At 33.8% G+C, this 19,484-nt stretch overlaps 1 protein-coding gene across 1 annotated transcript in view; it reads left to right on the top strand.

The window, feature by feature from the left end:
- The window catches only part of LOC149799252 (uncharacterized), a 235,585-nt gene that overhangs the window by 192,436 nt on the left and 23,665 nt on the right, over positions 1 to 19,484 (top strand). The window lies entirely within an intron of this gene.

Raw genomic sequence — 19,484 nt, 5'->3', positions numbered from 1 at the left:
CTTTGTCCCCTTTCCCAATGGAGAAGGTTATTATATGGCATATGTGTAACAGATGAAATATCAAGTTTATAAATAAACATACTTTAAACACGAACTCATGTTCGACACTTTATGACACGCTCATTATCTATGTCGGACATAATTTCTGAGTCGAAATCGATATTCAGTGCTTTCTGCGTGGAAATCAATATCATCTGCACACATACTTCGTGATAATTTTTGGCAAGACGTGGATCACGTCATAATTTACACCGTCAGCTTCTCTAACAAAAACAGACTCGTAAGATTGTCACTTAAGTCTCTATTTTCTCTTTTTCGGTTTGTTTCTTCTAATCAGATGTTATAACATAAGGAAATATATGATTATATAACATGAGGAAAATACGAAGAAAAAATATCATGTCTTAGAACTTGTCATACTTCCCAAGTTATGGTATTTCTAAAAACCGATCACTTCTATCTTGGAATTACGGGACTGCGGTATCCATGCAGGATTTACTTGCTTCTGAAATTGAAGAGCTTGACAACACGTAAATATACGCACCTCAAAAATAATGATTTAACAACGAATTTGCTCCAAAAAGCATGGGCAATATTACGGTTTGCAAAACCATGTGTTAATATATTTTTGCGATGAATATTACTTATTTTAAATTATAATTAAGGTATACGTTAGAATGGCCTTTGCAAGTCATGAAGATAAATACAGTACTGGGGCCACGTGTTTGGAACTATTTTGTTACTCTTAACATACAGACGTGTCCTCGGGCATAGAGACAATATCCAAAAGATGGATATCGCCAGATAGCAGATTCGGCTTATTTAGCGACAATGGCGCAAAGTGAGGACATCAGGCCATAGAACACAATTAAGTTTATTATATGTTCTCTACATTTGTTTCTCAGTACTGACCTTTACATTGTGTGACAATCAATACAAATCATATGTTAATTTAAAATACCTTCAAAGATGACTTCACGGTGAAGTTCTTGTCAATGACTGACCTGCTCTTTTTTGAGATGCTTGACTATCAACATAGCAGCATGTAAACAGAGCACATCTTTCACTTCCGGATCATCGCCAAGGCCAAATTACTCACTGAAATACACACGGACAACCACACCCTGAGCTCGTATTCTCAAAAATAATCAATTACATTTAAATCCCTACCAAACCTTCATAAATAAAACTCTTCTATCACCACCAAAATGAGAGAGGAAAAAATGTTCTAAAAATAGACTAGAACTACATTCGTGGGTTCTGAACTGGAAGTATTAATTGTGGCCTGATTCTATCTTTGGAGAACGACATTTATACTCAAGACTGCTTTCCTGTTTTGTACATGGCTGATACGCTGTTTTACAAATGATGATTTATTAAATTTAGAAACTCACATTCATACTGTTTCAATTGTCCACTTTAGTTTCTTTAAGGCAAATGACTCTCCTCATTACTGATTTCACGTTATATTAATAATCAGGAAATTACATTACATACATACCTACCTACCTACCTACATACACCTACCTACCTACCTACCTACATACCTACCTACCTACATACATACATACATGCATACACCTACCTACCTACCTACCTACATACCTACATGCATACCTACCTACCTACCTACCTACCTACATACATACATACACCTACCCACCTACCTACATAATACATACATACATACATACATACATACATACATACATATTGCGGATATCATATTAGAAGAAATTGGATCATATATTTTAACGTTTGCTGAAGAAACGATGATCGTTTTTCTGAGAATACATGTATCTTTAACTAGATTCGTAAGCTGGATTATGTTTGTAAACATGAAGGTTATGAATTTTAGCTAAGACGTTTCATTTAAGTGCAGAGATGGGTCTCTATACTTTATGGACAATTTTTAATATTTAGAACCTGCCTTTCCCACCAGAGACTCGTTTCGATGCACTACAGATATTAATGATGGTAAATGCGTCAATGCCATAAACGTTCCCTTGTTTAGTGCCTAAATTCGACACATTCCAATGACTGTGTGACATGTTTTTTTCAAAAAGAATATGGAACTGGTACATAGAAAATATTGCAAGTGGCTATCATATTAAGCTATCTATCAACAATATATATTCATATATGGAGATCTGGGACGATACTTTCTGTCTAAATAGATATGTGCGTATCATTAAGTGTTGGTTCAGATTGCTAAATAACAAAGTTTGTATCAGAGAAATCATACAGAATGTAATGAAAGAGTAGTTAATATTTCATATTAGTACGAGCGAAAACCCATGAAATGCAATGAAAAGAGTACCAAATATTTCATACAAGTACGAGAGAAAACCCATGGAATGCAATGAAAAGAGTACCAAATATTTCATACAAGTACGAGAGAAACCAATCGAATGCAATGGAAAGAGTACCTAATATTTCATACAAGCACGAGAGAAAACCAATCGAATGCAATGGAAAGAGTACCAAATATTTCATACAAGCACCAGAGAAAACCCACCGAATGCAGTGAAAAGAATACCTAATATTTCATACAAGCACGAGAGAAAACCAATGGAATACAATGAAAAGAGTACCAAATATTTCATACAAGCACGAGAGAAAACCCACGGAATGCAGTGAAAAGAAAACTTAATATTTGATACAGGTACGAGAGAAAACCCATGTAATGCGATGAAAAATACCAAATATTTTTCTTTCAAGCACGAGAGAAAACCCACGGAAAGTAGTGAAAAGAATACCTAATATTTCATACAAGCACGAGAGAAAACCCACGGAATACAGTGAAAAGAAAACCTAATATTTCATATTAGTACGAGAGAAAACCCGTGGAATGCAATGAAAAGAATACCAAATATTTCATACAAGCACGAGAGAAAACTCACGGAATACAGTGAAAAGAATACCTAATATTTCATGCAAGTACAATAGAAAACTCACGGAATACAATGAAAATAGTGACAAATATTTCTTATTAGTACGAGATACAAGCCTCGGAATGCAACGAAAAGAATAACAATTATTTCATATTAGTACCAGATACAATCCTCGGAATGCATTGAAAAGAGTAATATATATTTCATGTTAGTACGAGATAAAACCCTCGGAATGCAATGAAAAGATTAATAAATATTTCATACAAATACGAGATAAAACCTTCGGAATGCAATGAAAAGAGTAATACATATTTCATATTAGTACGAGATAAAACCCTCTGAATGTAATGAAAAGAGTAATAAATATTTCATATTAGTACGAGATAAAACCCTCGGAATGCAATGAAAAGAGTAATAAATATTTTACACAAGTACGAGATAAAACCCTCGGAATGTATTGAAGAGTGTACCTAATATTTCAAATAAGTACGAGAGAAAATCTACAGAATGTAACTAAACGAGTATCGTGGAATGAACGATTTGGAGAACAACGTTTAGTAACTCAATACTTAAATAACATGAACGATGCTCTTTTACGTACTCGTCGTCTTCAAAAGACAGGTCTACCAGATGCATACAATCTTCTCATAGCGCTTATGTAAAACATGATTAAACGATTCTAATTGTAAAGCAGAAGGTAACAAGCAAGGAAACAAAACCAAATGTTTTCTATCAGCCTTCAGATGATCAAGTCGAGTACAACTCCATATGCATTGTACGTGTGATGGGTATCAGTGTGTATGTTGCTTGCAACGGTTTGAAAATGATGAGCATATGTCGTTTATTTGGCATAATAAATGACAACACACGGTAGATATATAGTTCATCACAAGCATAAAGAAACATCAAAAGAGTATATTCATTTTCTGGCAAATTTGTTCGTCATTAATTAGCCAATTTTGTTCATCTCGCATTTACAACATGTTTTGATGAACCATTCTGTTCTTTATTAGCAAACTCGTTTGTTATCTTTGTCAATCCTGGATGGATCGAGTTTGATCTTAACACACATTCGCTCTAATTGATGTATTTTGGTGGTCATTCATGGAAAATAAAACATCAGCCCGAGTTTCCTTTCCAGCCGGTTGGATATTTACTGGTGTCATAAAGTTATAGGTCATTTTTATAACTCTGTAAAAATATTCAGTTTCAACGTGAATCTATAATTGATCAGTTTCAGTCGTGACAGTAGTCACATTATATCGCCGAATTTTTTTAAATGTTTTGCAATAGAATTATGTGACGTTCTCGCGTATTGGGGTGGGGTTCTCCCAATATAATTTAATTAAATTAAATTGAAAGTTCCACCCTGGCTCGTTAGGTTAGAAAGTTAAATTAGTGATGATGTAGATTTACAGCTCTGAGCCCCCAGTCAGCAATGCCGACGGTTAAATTATAGAGAACACGAAGATGAAATTCAATCAATAACAATTTAATAAATGTGACAATTTAAAAAACGATAACTTCCAATCACTTGTCTTTCCCTCGACCAAGTGACAGCCTAATTCATCCCGTGATTTACAGTGTGAGTTCGATTTTCCCCCTGTCCTTGCATCTACTCATCTATTTCTTCCCGCTGATTCTTCCTTCTTTCCGTTCCTCTAACTCCTTCTTTGTCTCTGTTTCCTCTCTACTATCTCCTCCAGCTTCGCTCCAGACTTCAACTTCTCCTTTCTTCTCCTTTCCTTCTCTATTATCTCCTCATCCAATTCCGCTCCCAGACTTCAACTTCACCTTCTCCTTTCCTCCTTTCCTCCGTCTCTCTGTCCGAGACAACGGGACCAAACTTTAACTGGTCTGTCCCTCAAAGCTTCCTGTGAAAAACCACAAGGCGTTAACAAATGTTTCATCGAACCTCACCTCACACTATAACGACAATTAACCATCAGACAGCTGTCACTGTTTCGGCCACGCATGCATACACATCGAAATTCCCACACACTTCTTGCAGGGTAAACAATGGCGTAATAACACAGTATCAGCGAATTGTTATACAGACATCAATACATTGCGTCACGTCAGTATATACACATATATATTTAATCTCATCGTACTACAATCTGACAAAATCAGACGCATGTCTGTACATTACAAATATTCAACAATGGCAAAATCTATAATCATATGAACATATGGGTTAGTCTACTATAAAATACCCACATAGTAAATTACAATATTAACTCTTACGACGGCTGGCAAGCTATATAATTCTTTACAAATATCAACTCATTTCTTCAAAATATGCAAACATATTAACAAAACAAAGTAATTCTTCGTACTACGATTCTAGTACTAATAAAGTATACATACGACCTACAATTAAAATGCAGTCGCATTCCACAAAGACCGAACAAATATCTACTGACCTTTTGAAGCTTTCTGTACTTAGAATTTCCCGCTCTAAGATTTTCCCGCCAATAACGAATGGCTATTCGGAGTTACGCTAACCTCTTCTCTGGGTAATTTCTCTCAGCGAACTAACTCTTGCCGGAAAACGCAGGGATATCATTCTACCCAAATCAAGGTCTCCCCCCCCCCATCTCGATTCTGATTGGGTGGCGCTGTGCCCCTGTCCAATCGTCTTAGCGGCCAGTTCAACCTGTCTGTCTGTTTGCAGGGGAAAGAAGTTAGGACACTCCCACTTCTTCAGGCAATTTCTTTTGATCTTGGAAACATTTCGACACCTAGGTGATAATTGGCTGTCTGTGACTTTGCAACTCCGATGTCCGGTTCTTCTATTCTAGCCACAACAATCTTACGTAACGGATTAGTGCTAGCCTTCGGCAATGTTCGACATCAAACAATGACCCGTCAGAATTACCTTGATTATACATGTTTCAAACTGGGCTACTCTGGGTCGGGGTAAACATGACAAATTAATAAGTCAACAATGTTGATTACCCTTACACTGTTACGCTGTAAGTCTACCATAGATTGGATTGGTTATTTTGATCTTATGTTTTTCAGGCAACTTAACCTTACTCCGACGTCTATAACTACATTTATTATATGCTCATTGTTTTCTCCGTTAACTTTACATTATCAGAATCGTTCACATTTTTACGATAATGCACACCTTCATATTGCACCCACGCGCCGGACACGTGTGCCCAGTAATGTATTAGGAACTACTTTGTAAACAAATCATGTACATTCGCATAGTAGACGCAGTATGTTTTGGTTGATTATATTTGTTTCTGAATGAACTAAAGCAGATGTTTCGTGGACTGCAACATACCAACTGTTTTGTAACATTCCACGCTAACGTTTTGATACATTGTTTCAGATTTTACGATAGACAACAGATTTCATAAAATTGATTGCTACCTATAAATAATATGCAAGCTATAAAGGCATAAACTGTCTCCTTTAGCTGGTAAAAAGAATGGCAAAAAATATGAAGTTTTACATCCAGAATTTCTTCAAAGTGTACTTTCTTAGTTCTGCAAATCCGAATTACATGAGCCATGTCATGAGTTCTCAAGTTTGATTACACATTTTGAAATTGTTCTGTAATTTCGACAATATTCCAAGTGCAATTACATCTTCCTTACTGTACTCAAAATGAAATAAACATTAAATTCAATAGCGTACTTTTGATAACTGCAATTGAAACACTTCATATTTTTCCCACATAATTATTTCAAATAGTCAATGACAGAACAAACACACTTGCAGATGTAAACACGCTTCCCCCGCGCATCGTCAATCCGATGTATTTCATGTACAATTTGCACAGATGAATCCAGTCCAAAATAACAAACTTTCGTCGAATCAAAACAAAATATAAAAATCTATTAATTCCAGATCAAATGGAAAAGTTGTTGCAATGCGCATTCATTCGCAATATGACTGCAAAATTTCACTTTTAACTAGACACGCCATTTTCTTTCGAAAGTTATGTTCAGCGCGCGACGAAGATAAAATTTATATGGGCGGAGTTTTTTGCGTATTAATATTGTTGTTGTGTAATGATAAATCTGCGCTTGTGTATTTAGTTTGGAATACAACATACATTCATTTACGCTGTTTATTGTAGTGTATTTTGTTTATATAATTAAGCCTTAGGTAGAATAAGAAAATGAGCATATAATAAAAAGGTTAGTGCATTTGTATCGGAAAGTATGAACTCGTTTTGTCGGATGGACATACTGCACTCCCAAGGTCGTGCAGTATTCCATCCAAAAAATTCGTTCATATTTTCCCATACAAATGCAGTAACCTATAAATCATTTTAACGTTTAAAGGATTTATTTTCATTTGTACATATTTTACTGTTGTTATTTTCCTGAGATTTTCTATCTCTTTGTCAAATACAGTTTTTCATTAATTTAAAAATCTTTCTCGCACTCAGATATCTTTTTGTCTCAGAATAGTACTAGGTTTTTCGCCAGTTAAATCGCAACTGTATACGACGCTTTTTGGTTTGTGAAATGGTATCACATGCTTTTCCTTGTTTTTCAAAGTACACAACAGTTCTGGTGCAGTCTGGATTGGGGGCCCCGAGTGGCCGAGTGGTCTAAAGCGATCTCCGTTACGGATCACTGCCATCTCACCTCTGTCTGCGTGAGTTCGAGTCTCAGGCTCGGCTAACGTTGGTACGTGAGAAAGCATGCCAGTAGCTTCTCGTGGGTCGGTGGTTCTTCCCGGGGTTTCCCAGGGTTCTTCCTCCACCAATTATACTGGCCGCCATGTATAGCCTATCGTGTGCTGAAAAATGGCGTTAAAACCTACAACAACAACAACAACAGTCTGGATTATAGGCATGTATTAGTTTTGCGTTGTATATGTAGGGGAGATAAAGCATGTTCGTCTCGTAAAAACGTGTATTTCCGTGCGATCGAGTTATCTTTGAAATGGTCGTTGAGATGTAGTAGAATATCCATGTATAATGCAAACCAGTATCATATTGTCTGGGGTTTTAAACAGAGTTTCTTCTCTCAGTTTAATTTGTTCATAAACATTGGAAGTTATTTACCGGTATGTATTGCTCATTGCCCATCCATAAATTGAGATACAGATATAGGACTTTTGATTTTTTGTCATCCAATTATCAGACGCTGTGTGTCTTTTCATATTTGTCTGTAGAGAATTCGTTGTTGGCATTCGAATGCATATCCGGTATCATGCCAGTTTGTCACGAATTCGACTATCAATGATCAAAAACATAGCGTTGTTTCGCAAAAGTTCAGATTCAGCACGTGATATTTTTAAACTAGCATTATGGGTAATCCTGATGTACAGCAAAGGCTAGCACGATCTAACATCTATATTGTGTATTTTTTATTAAAAAAATACAATAACAAAAACGCATTCATAAATTCTTCACAAAAAAAACCCCCACACGTCATCAATGTATCTTTCGTAAGATTCGTGAAAGAAATTTACTGTGTGAATTTACTGCCGGTCATTATTGGAATTGTTAATGGATGAGGCAAACATTTGTATTGGGTGGTGTAACTATTTCGTTAAAATCTTTTAAAGCTATTGTTGTTGTTGTTGTTGTGGGGTTTAACGCCATTTTTTCAGCACGATAGGCTATACATGGCGGCCAGTATTAATGGTGGAGGAAGAACCCGGAAAACCCCGGAAAGAACCACCGACCCACGAGAAGCTACTGGCAGGCTTTCTCACATGCCCACATTGGCTGAATCTTAGACTCGAACCGCCGCAGACAGAGGTGAGATGGCAGTGATCCGTAACGAAGAGCGCTTTAGACCACTCGGCCACTCGGGGCCCCTAAAGCTATTGTAATACTCGCAATTTTAAATATATTTCCCGAACACAGTGGCACTTCGTGTTTGCAAAATATTTTGTTTGTTGGTGTAATTTTTTTTTTATCCCATTAAACACACATGCATCACATGGTCTCGTTGGTCAGAATTAAAAATGGTACTGCTCTGATAGAGAATATGGCCGCCACCGCGACAGCGGCCATCTTGACAACATGAGATTTTCGCTGAAGGACTGTTTATGACGTCAATTGCTTTTGAATGACATGCTGCCGATCAGACATTGAATATAGCGGCGACAGTGCCCGTCTTGAAAATGTCGCTATTGCTACTAGTCCTGAATAGTTAGTCCTATCGACATGACGTTTGAACTCATGATGAATAGTTAAGGCATCTTGAAATTGTTGTTACTTCTCACACACATGGTTTTTTAACAAATTCTTATTGTGTCTAGTTGGTCCCAATAAAACTGGTGCCGATCAGACATATATTTAGGCAACCAAAGCAGCAATCTTGAAAACAACAAACATGCTCTAGCTATTCTTCCTGAATGGAGGGTTGTATCAGCATGGAGTTTTCACAAAAATACTTCTAATGAGACCTAGTTAGTCTTGAACGAAAATGGTACAGATCTGAATGCCAGTATTGCCACCGCTGCAGCCATCTTGAAAATCGTGTTATTGCTACACCTGAATAGAAAGTAATAACTTAAACATTTGTTTATCTCCACTCCTCTTAAAATGTATCAATATGAGCTTTTTACCACTAGACTTCTTATGATACTAGTTGGTTCTAAATATGGCCGCCCGAAGACTGTCTTACAAATCCTGGTGTCACTACATCTCCTGAATGAATGATCATTAGTACATTGAGCTTGCACCCAAAGACCTCAAATGATGTCCGCTTTATCTTAGATGAAAATGGTGCCAAACTGACATCCAGTATATTTGAAAGTCTTGTCATTGCTGAAGAATATCAGAAATGGCTTGATAGTTAAAAGGAAGAAATAGTCGTATCTTGATTTCCTGGAAATTATTTGGCACATTAGAACGTCCGTCCTTTCAGGGGACTCTTCTTTATTAATACTGCAACATAATGGTATCTTCCATCGATCAATTAGCAGGATCTCATCGTTCAATAAGGTCAGCTAGTCAACATTCGGATATTCTGACAGCTTTAATATAGCTTCTCTCCATACAGCTGTCTCCGACGTCAAAGTTTCTATGCACATTTTGCAAAATGTCCTCGTCACTGACTGTACCGATAGATTATTCCGCTCTGGCTTGTTAAATTGGAACCCCACTCCTTCCCACCACAAGGAGGATGCCACATTTGTACAGCATTTTTTTATGTGTTGGGATCGAACTTTGCGCTAGAGTACGTGTCCAGCTTCTTGCATGACAGACATTTAATGCATTTTGTTTGAATTGTTTGTATGCTTTTTTTAGTTTTTCATATGACTTCATGGAGAGTATTTTGTGAACATGTTAATGTAATTGTGGATGTAATTGTGGATGTATGTTGATACTATTAAAATTTTAATTGTTCAACAAGTGTTCTAGTGTGGCATTTCTGGCATGGGTAAATTATTTTATTCGAATTATGGCATGGCAAAAAAGATAAAGTCTTCGTGTAGGCAAACATGTTGCTCATGAACATGATGATATTACCAATGTTGGAAACTACAGAAATATATTAGATTAATATATTATAGCGATACCTTATTCATGACATGTTATTTCGAGTGTACCTTATACTGAATATCCGTTTTTAAAATTTCATCATAACAATAAAGTATAAAGTAATTTTCGCTCAACTCCTGTGTGAGCCACTGAGATAACACAAAACATGGATCGTTCTATAATTAATTAATGCAAGAAACGTGAGTGCAAAGTTTAATATAGTGCTCCTAACTCAACCTACATCTAGCTGCCTTTAAGAAAAGAGCAGTGATATTGCGATATGCCTGGCTGCAGAAACTATCGGATGCACTGATTCACTGGTGAAGCCTTACAACTGATTAGTCACGTGTTAATACCAAATGGTTGTTGATGGGGGTGGAAGGCTAAATAGCTACGAAGCCGTGCACAACGAATCCAAACAGCAAGTGTTAGGCGATTGCACCTAGTTTTATAGAGTCAGACAACTAGGCATACAGACTTGATTCTTCCATGCTCACTGACAACATAATTATCTTCCCTTAGCCAACCGGCCAGATCGGAAACTCGGGCTGAACGCAAGACTACCGGCAGCTGCATTCTAGAATAACGGGAAAAAGAGCGTAAATATGATACCAAAGTCACAGTCCCGACGTTGAACAGTCATTGCAAATCGAACTAACATACAAGCAAAGAAACAAATTACTTCGTACTTGGTGTGGCAGTGAATCCTTGACATTCAGGGAGTATAATATGGTTTAGAAAACTTGAGGCATAAATACTGAAGGACAGAAGATCACGTGCCAACGCGATACATTCGATACATTTTCAAAGTAGGTATTACTTTGGACACAAGCTGGAATTTCTTTTAGTTTAATAATTTTGTATTGCATCAGTTTACACGAAAATTATGTTTTCTTTATCGGCGTATAAAGTATAATTATTACCTGTTTTAAATGTCAAAAGAAATCTGTGCGAGCCTAATTTCGTTTCTAAAATATAGTTGTTCATTTATTCGAATATGGCAGATGAACATCTTCATTAAATGGAGCACTTAATCTGGACAATCGGTACATCATTACCTACTTTAATTACATTTACATTACATGCCTTGCATTTATTGCTTGCTAATACGGTGAATAATATAGATTTTCGCCGCTGAAGAATAATTTTAATTATCTCGAGGGAAAATTTTCCATTTTTTAACCATGCAAATGTGCCAGTTGACATCTGGGAGTCTGTCATTCTGATTGCACTGGTTTCTACGATACGTTTCTTTTCTTAATGGCTTCTTTTTAAAAGAGCCTTTATTTTATGCCAGAAATTAATGGGCACGCCATTCTCGCAAGTACGCATACTCGTATATTCCAGTGTAATACGACAATCGGAATATCTTTGTTACGTCTAGGTGCTGAAACCTTAGTAACAAGATTATATAAATCCAACAAGCATTACAATTTCCAAAATATAAACTTCTTTAAATAAAAGATGAAATAAAACAAAGTGAATAAATTAAAAATAACTTACAATGTATTAATTCATAGGAAAAGCTAAATTCTACTATATCAATTTGACATTCGTCTTAAAACTGTCCAAAAGTATTCAGAATGAAGGTTTTAATGTCTTTATGTGCTACCGTGCTTGCACCACTAAAGAATCTTAGTTCTGAATCGAAATTGTTTACTTCAAGGTAATATATATATATATATATATATATATATATATATATATATATATATATATATATATATATATATATATATATATATATATATATATATATATATAGTACATAAACTGCATTAAGCTCTTCACGTGGAGTATGTGCAACTTATATTGTTTTTTTTGTTGTGGTCAATTGACAATTGATTATCATTTGAATCATAAGAGTACACATTCTTTCGCGGTTTTGATACAATGCAGAAAAACACTTGTTACAGTTTCAGACTTTATATTTCGGTATGTACTTGTTCAAAGTTAGATTATAGTCATGACAAATGAGGGCATAATGAGACGTAGCTAAAATAACAATCAAATTTGCATCCTACCACATCATAGTAATATCAATCTAATGTACATCATATCACATAATAATAATATACATCATACCACATCATAGTAATATCAATCTAATGTACATCATATCACATAATAATAATATACATCATACCACATCATAGTAATATCAATCTAATGTACATCATATCACATAATAATAATATACATCATACCACATCATAGTAATATCAATCTAATGTACATCATATCACATAATAATAATATACATCATACCACATTATAATAATATCAATCTAATGTACATCATATCACATAATAATAATATACATCATACCACATCATAGTAATATCAATCTAATGTACATCATATCACATAATAATAATATACATCATACCACATCATAGTAATATCAATCTAATGTACATCATATCACATAATAATAATATACATCATACCACATTATAATAATATCAATCTAATGTACATCATACCACATCACAATAATATCAGTCTAATGTACATCATAAAATATCATAATAATATCAATCTAATGTACACCATACCACATCATAATAATATCAATCTATTGTACATCATACCACATCATAATAATATCAATCTAATGTACATCATACCACATCATAATAATATTAATCTAATGTATATCATACCACATCGTAATAATGTACATCATACCACTTACAACAATATCAATCTATTGTACGTCATACCACATCATAATAATATCAGTCTAATGTACGTCATACCACATCATAATAATGTACATCATACCACTTACAATACTATCAATCTAATGTACATCATACCACATTACATTAATATTAATCTAATGTACGTCATACCACATCATAATAATGTACATCATACCACATTACAATAATATCAATCTAATGTACGTCATACCACATCATAACAATATCAATCTATAGTACATCATACCACATCATAATTATATCAATATAATGTGTATCATACCACATCATAATAATGTACATCATACCAAATTACAATAATATCAATCTAATGTACGTCATACCACATCATAACAATATCAATCTATAGTACATCATACCACATCATAATTATATCAATATAATGTGTATCATACCACATCATAATAATGTACATCATACCAAATTACAATAATATTAATCTAATGTACATCACACCGCATCATAATAATATTAATCTAATGTACATCATAACACATCATAATAAAATCAATCTAATAAATATCATGCCACGTTATAATAATGTACATCATACCACATTATAATAATATCAATCTAATGTACATAATACCACATCACAATAATATCAATCCAATATACATCATACCACATCACAAAAAAATCAATCTAATGTACATCATAACACATCATAATAATATCAATCTAATGTACATCACACCGCATCATAATAATATCAATCTAATGTACATCACACCGCATCATAATAATATCAATATAATGTACATCACACCGCATCATAATAAAATCAATCTAATGTACATCACACAGCATCATAATAATATTAATCTAATGTACATCATAACACATCATAATATCAATCTAATGTACATCACATCGCATCGTAATACAATCAATCTAATGTACATCACACCGCATCATAATAATAATAATATAATGTACATCATAACACATCATAATAACATCAACCTAATGTACATCATAACACATAATAAAATCAATCTAACACATCATAATAATATCATTCAAATGTACATCATAACACATCATAAAAAATTAATCTAATGTATATCGCAACACATGATAATAAAATCAATCTAATGTACACCATAACACATCAAAATAATATTAATCTAATGTACATCATACCACATCATACTACTATCAATCCCATGTACGTCATAACACATCATAAAAAATCAATATAATGTACATCATAACATATCATAATATCATTTAAATGTACATCATAACACATCATAATAATATCAATCTAATGTACATCATACCACATCATAATAATATTAATCTAATGTACATCATAACACATCATAATACAATTATTCTAATGTACATCACACCGCATCATAATAATATTAATCTAATGTACATCATAACACATCATAATAAAATCAATCTAATATATATCATGCCACATTATAATAATGTACATCATACCACATTATAATAATATCAATCTAATGTACATAATACCACATCACAATAATATCAATCCAATATACATAATACCACATCATACAATAATATCAATCTAATGGTCATCATAACACATTATAATAATATCAATCTAATGTACATTATACCACATCACAGAAAAATCAATCTAATGTACATCATAACACATCATAATAAAATCAACCTAATGTACATAATAACACATCATAATAATATCACTCTAATGTACACCATAACACATCATAATAAAATCAATCTAGTGTACATCATACCACATCATAATAATGTACATCATACCACATCATAATAAACTCAATCTAGTGTACATCATACCACATCATAATATCAGTTTAGTGTACATCATAAAACATCATTAAAAATCACAATAAAATCAATCTGATGTACATCATAATACATCATAATAAAATCAATCTAATGTACATCATAACACATCATAATAATGTACATCATACCACATCATAATAAACTCAATCTAGTGTACATCAAAACACATCCTAATAATATCTATCTAATGTACATCACACCACGTCATAACAAAATCAATCTAGTGTACATCATAACACATCATAATAATATCAATCTAGTGTACAGCATAACACATCCTAATAGCATCAATATAATGTACATCATAACACATCATCATAACATCAATCTAATGTACATCATAACACATCAATATAACATCAATATAGTGTACATCATAACACATCATAATAACATAAGTATAATGTACTTAATAACACATCATAATAACATCAATATAATGTACATCCTAACACATAAAAAAATTCCATTTCACCTCTGTCTGCGCCGATTCGAGTCTCGGATTCAGCCAATGTGGGTATGTGAGAAAGCATGCCAGTAGCTTCTCGTGGGTCGGTGGTTCTTTCCGGGGTTTTCCCGGGTTCTTCCTCCACCTAATATTAATACTGGCCGCCATGTATAGCTTATCGTGTGCTGAAAATGGCGTTAAACCCCACAACAACAACAACATAAAAAAATCCACTGTATGCATTATATAATCAGTACAGTTGTTGTTGGTGTAGGATTTTACGCCATTTTTCAGCACAATATAGGCTATACATAGCGGCCAGTATAAATGGTGGAGGAAAAACGCGAGAATCCCCCGTATAGAACCACGCCCCACGGGAAGCTACTGACAATCTTTCTCACATATCCACATTGGCCGAACCCGGGGCTCGAACCCACGCATACATATGTGAGACGGCAATGATCAGTAACGGTGAGCGCTTTAGACCACTCGAATAAGTACATCTTTGTGAATCACGGAAAACCAGCTGTATACAATTATTAATAGATTAGTATAATAAAATTGCTCTTTAAAGAGCAGATGATAGAGTAGAAAAACACATTTGAGTAGATATAAGAAAATATTTCACGAGTGAAGTGTGAACGTTGCATTGTCCTGAGAGGCGAAAAAAGAGAATATTTTCACTTCACTCATGAAATATATCCTTTTCTTATATGATCTTTTTTTAAATCGTGCAGCATTTTTTCAGTCATATTACTACAATGTCTGCAGTGTGGAAGTTTATCGTAGCATCACATACCACCTAGTCACATAATCCTGACACCAGGCCGACATAACTGGTTGGTTATTGGTTTGCTTTCTAGTATGTATCTAACACATATCATTAGTTCCAAGTGTTCAAGATTAATAACGAATTCGATGCGTACTTTGTATGAACCATTCAATGTTTGAACCTTTTTATGTCGGTATCTATTTACTTTAGTATCTCGGCCAATGTGGGTATGTGAGAAAGCTTACCAGTAGCATCTCGTGGGACGGTGGTTCTTTCTGGGGTTTTCCCGGGTTCTTCCTCCACCATTTATACTGGCCGACATGTATAGTCTCTCTTGTGCTGAAAAATGGCGTTAAGCCATACAACAATAATAACAACAACAACAATATCCATAGTATCTGACTCGACCCTCTTTTCTTGCTGACATATCCAGAGATTGTTAATTGACATTAGATAACAAAGATAGGTGATACATATAATACACTTGTCTTTGATAGTTCTCAACAATCATATTTCGTCACAGCAAAACAAACAGCAACCCACAAATAGCTTGTTTTCAGATCATATCAGCTGATCAGTCATGAATGGACATTCTGCATTACAAGTGCATTTGAATTGCAACAATAATGTGTTGTAGTTACCAGTTTAATAATGGCTTCCCAATGTTTCCATAGCAACATAAATGTGTATTTCCGTTCAGATTTGATTGCAGCATATTGGTACAAATTATAGTGGTCTTTAAGAGCGACTTTCAACCCCTCTAATCCTGGCAAAAGTTTTGTCATTTTGCATATATAGATGTAATGTTTGGCCAGAAGAAAAAAACACAAAAGTTTGGTTATATATTCCATCAACATTTGTATCTCACGATATTATAGAGTTTGCACTTGGTACAGTATCTATGTTCATTTTATTCCGAATCAGTGTAACACATCATTCCACAGTATTTTTATAATAGTACATTCCCAAACACTTGCAGCATTGTTTGCGGCAATTTTTTTAAAGAATTTTTTTCTCGATATCAGACAATTGTATCTTAAACAAAAATGAATTCATTAGTAAAACTATCTTAGTGTCACGAAATTGCAACAATTGTTATTTTTGAATCTCTTGTTGTTTTCAACTTTAAGATATATCTTACTCCACACGACCGTAGTCAAATTGAAAGTTTCATTACATTTCCTTTCAACTGGCCGGGTTAAACACAAGATTTCATGAGTGGTTTATAAAGGTCTTTCAACTCTTTATTATCATAAAAGACACTTTCAAATGAAAAGGGATAAATGATCTAACCGCTGCCATTATATCTAACTGCACATTTTTACATAAGAACTTTATACAATAAATTATTCCACTACGGAATATCGTGTTGAGACCATATTTAGCTTTAAAACTCAGAATCAATAATAGTTCCCTGCTCTGTTAGCAACATTTACAGAAGAACGTGACACATTAAATTATACCTTGAAAATACGGAAATTTGTGTTGAGATCATATTTAACTTTAAAACTCAAAATCAGTAATAGTGCCCTCCTTTGTAATCATATCACAAAATAAATTACATTATGTTCAAACCATTTCTTACAGAAAACTGGTACCTTATTCACCCTTATAAGTGAGTTCAACCATCAATTTGCTTTCAAAAGATCGTCTCTTGTCCGGGGTATATTTTTGCTATTAACAGTTTCCATGCCAATAGAACCTCGCGCCAAAATGCTTCTTTTTGGTTTTTCTCGATAATGTCATTACATTTTCTTCTCCTAAGAAGAACAGGTGTTTAACCTAACATATTTCATACTCAAAAAAATTCGACAAATGTTCTGTAGATAGAAGAATTCTACGAATCCATGTTATTTTAAAAGCTAATATAAATTTATCAATGTGTATCATTGCCAAGCCACTTTTAGGAAAAGTTGTTTGCATAAACTCTCTTTTAACTTGATCCACTTTTGAGTGCCATCTAAAGCTGAAACATAATTCATTGAATTCCTTGATACAAATTTACAGATGGTTTAGTAACGGAGTGAACAAATGACTAAGCTTTAGAATAATCAACGTTTCCAGAACTGTTAATTTACCAATTGGTGGTTTAGAATCGATTTTCCCAATGTTTTAAACATTTTTTAATCATTTCTATTTTATTGTCGAAATTAATCTTTAATATTTTATCCGATGCCACCGAAAACGTGATGGTCAATGATATAAATTCAGTCACTCGCTATAATTTTAGCCTGTGATGAAATGATCTGCACTGTGATTCATGCTTCCTTTCCAAACCGCTCTTGTTTTGGCAATGTTACGTTTCAGTCCTGAAATCCTTGCAAAGAAGTTTAATACTTCAATAGAGGATTCCAAGGATTTAAAAGAGCCATCAATAATTAAAATAGTGTCATCTGGAAACTGTGACAGTATATAATTTGTTTCCTACAGCTTGATACATTTTATATTTTTATTATTCTGTAACAGTATATATAGAATTTCTGCGCATAATAAGACCAGGGATAGTGGATCACCGTATCGATAACCTCTGGGAATTTGAAAAGCCATTTTGTAAAACTGCCAATGAGATATTACAATAAAATGTTTTAGCCCAGTTCATTATATTAGGTCCGAAATTAAAGAAAGTTAAAACTTCATGAATGAATTTCCATGAAATGGAATGAAAAGCTTTTTCAAAATCGATTAATAATAGTATCCCGGGATTTTGTAACTTCTGTAATGGGCATAATATTATATATAATCTTTTTATTTTCGCCAATGAATCTTCCTTTTACAAAACCAATTTGATCGTCAGATAGTATTTAATTTACTACTGCCTTCATTTCTTTATGAATACATCTGATGCAAATTTTTATAAAACTTAAACTAAATAAATTGGGTTCTAGTTCCTCAAATACTGTTTTTTTTTTCCTCGTTGGGTAAGCAAGTTATAATGCCTTGTCTCTAATCAGTTGAAAATGACCCCGTTTTATATGCTTCATCAATTGTTCCAACTACATTTTCCCTGATGTCAATCAAAAAAAAAATTAAGAAATTTAGTTGTGAAACCAGCTGATCCTAGCTTTTTTTTTCAATTGTTCATTCATTTAAAACAATCAGTTGTAACTTTACCTTCTAACCTTAAAGATTGCTTTTGAATAAGCCTAGGAATTGTATAATTTTTTAGAAGGACTTCTAAGCCTGGTATATTTTTTGAGAAGGATTTCTAAGTCTTGTATAGTTTTCAGAAGGACTTCTAAGTCTTGTGCAGCTTTTGAGAAGGACTTATAAGTCTTGTATAGTTTTCTGGAAGGACTTCTAAGTCTTCTATAGCTTTTGATAAGGACTTCTAAGTCTTGTATAGTCTTT

The sequence above is a fragment of the Sinohyriopsis cumingii genome, chromosome 5, assembly GCF_028554795.1.
Source record: "Sinohyriopsis cumingii isolate HCF-2022 chromosome 5, ASM2855479v2, whole genome shotgun sequence".
Taxonomy (NCBI): domain Eukaryota; kingdom Metazoa; phylum Mollusca; class Bivalvia; order Unionida; family Unionidae; genus Sinohyriopsis; species Sinohyriopsis cumingii.
The sequence above is the reverse complement of the archived record's forward strand: the minus strand, read 5'-3'. Positions and strand labels throughout refer to the sequence as shown.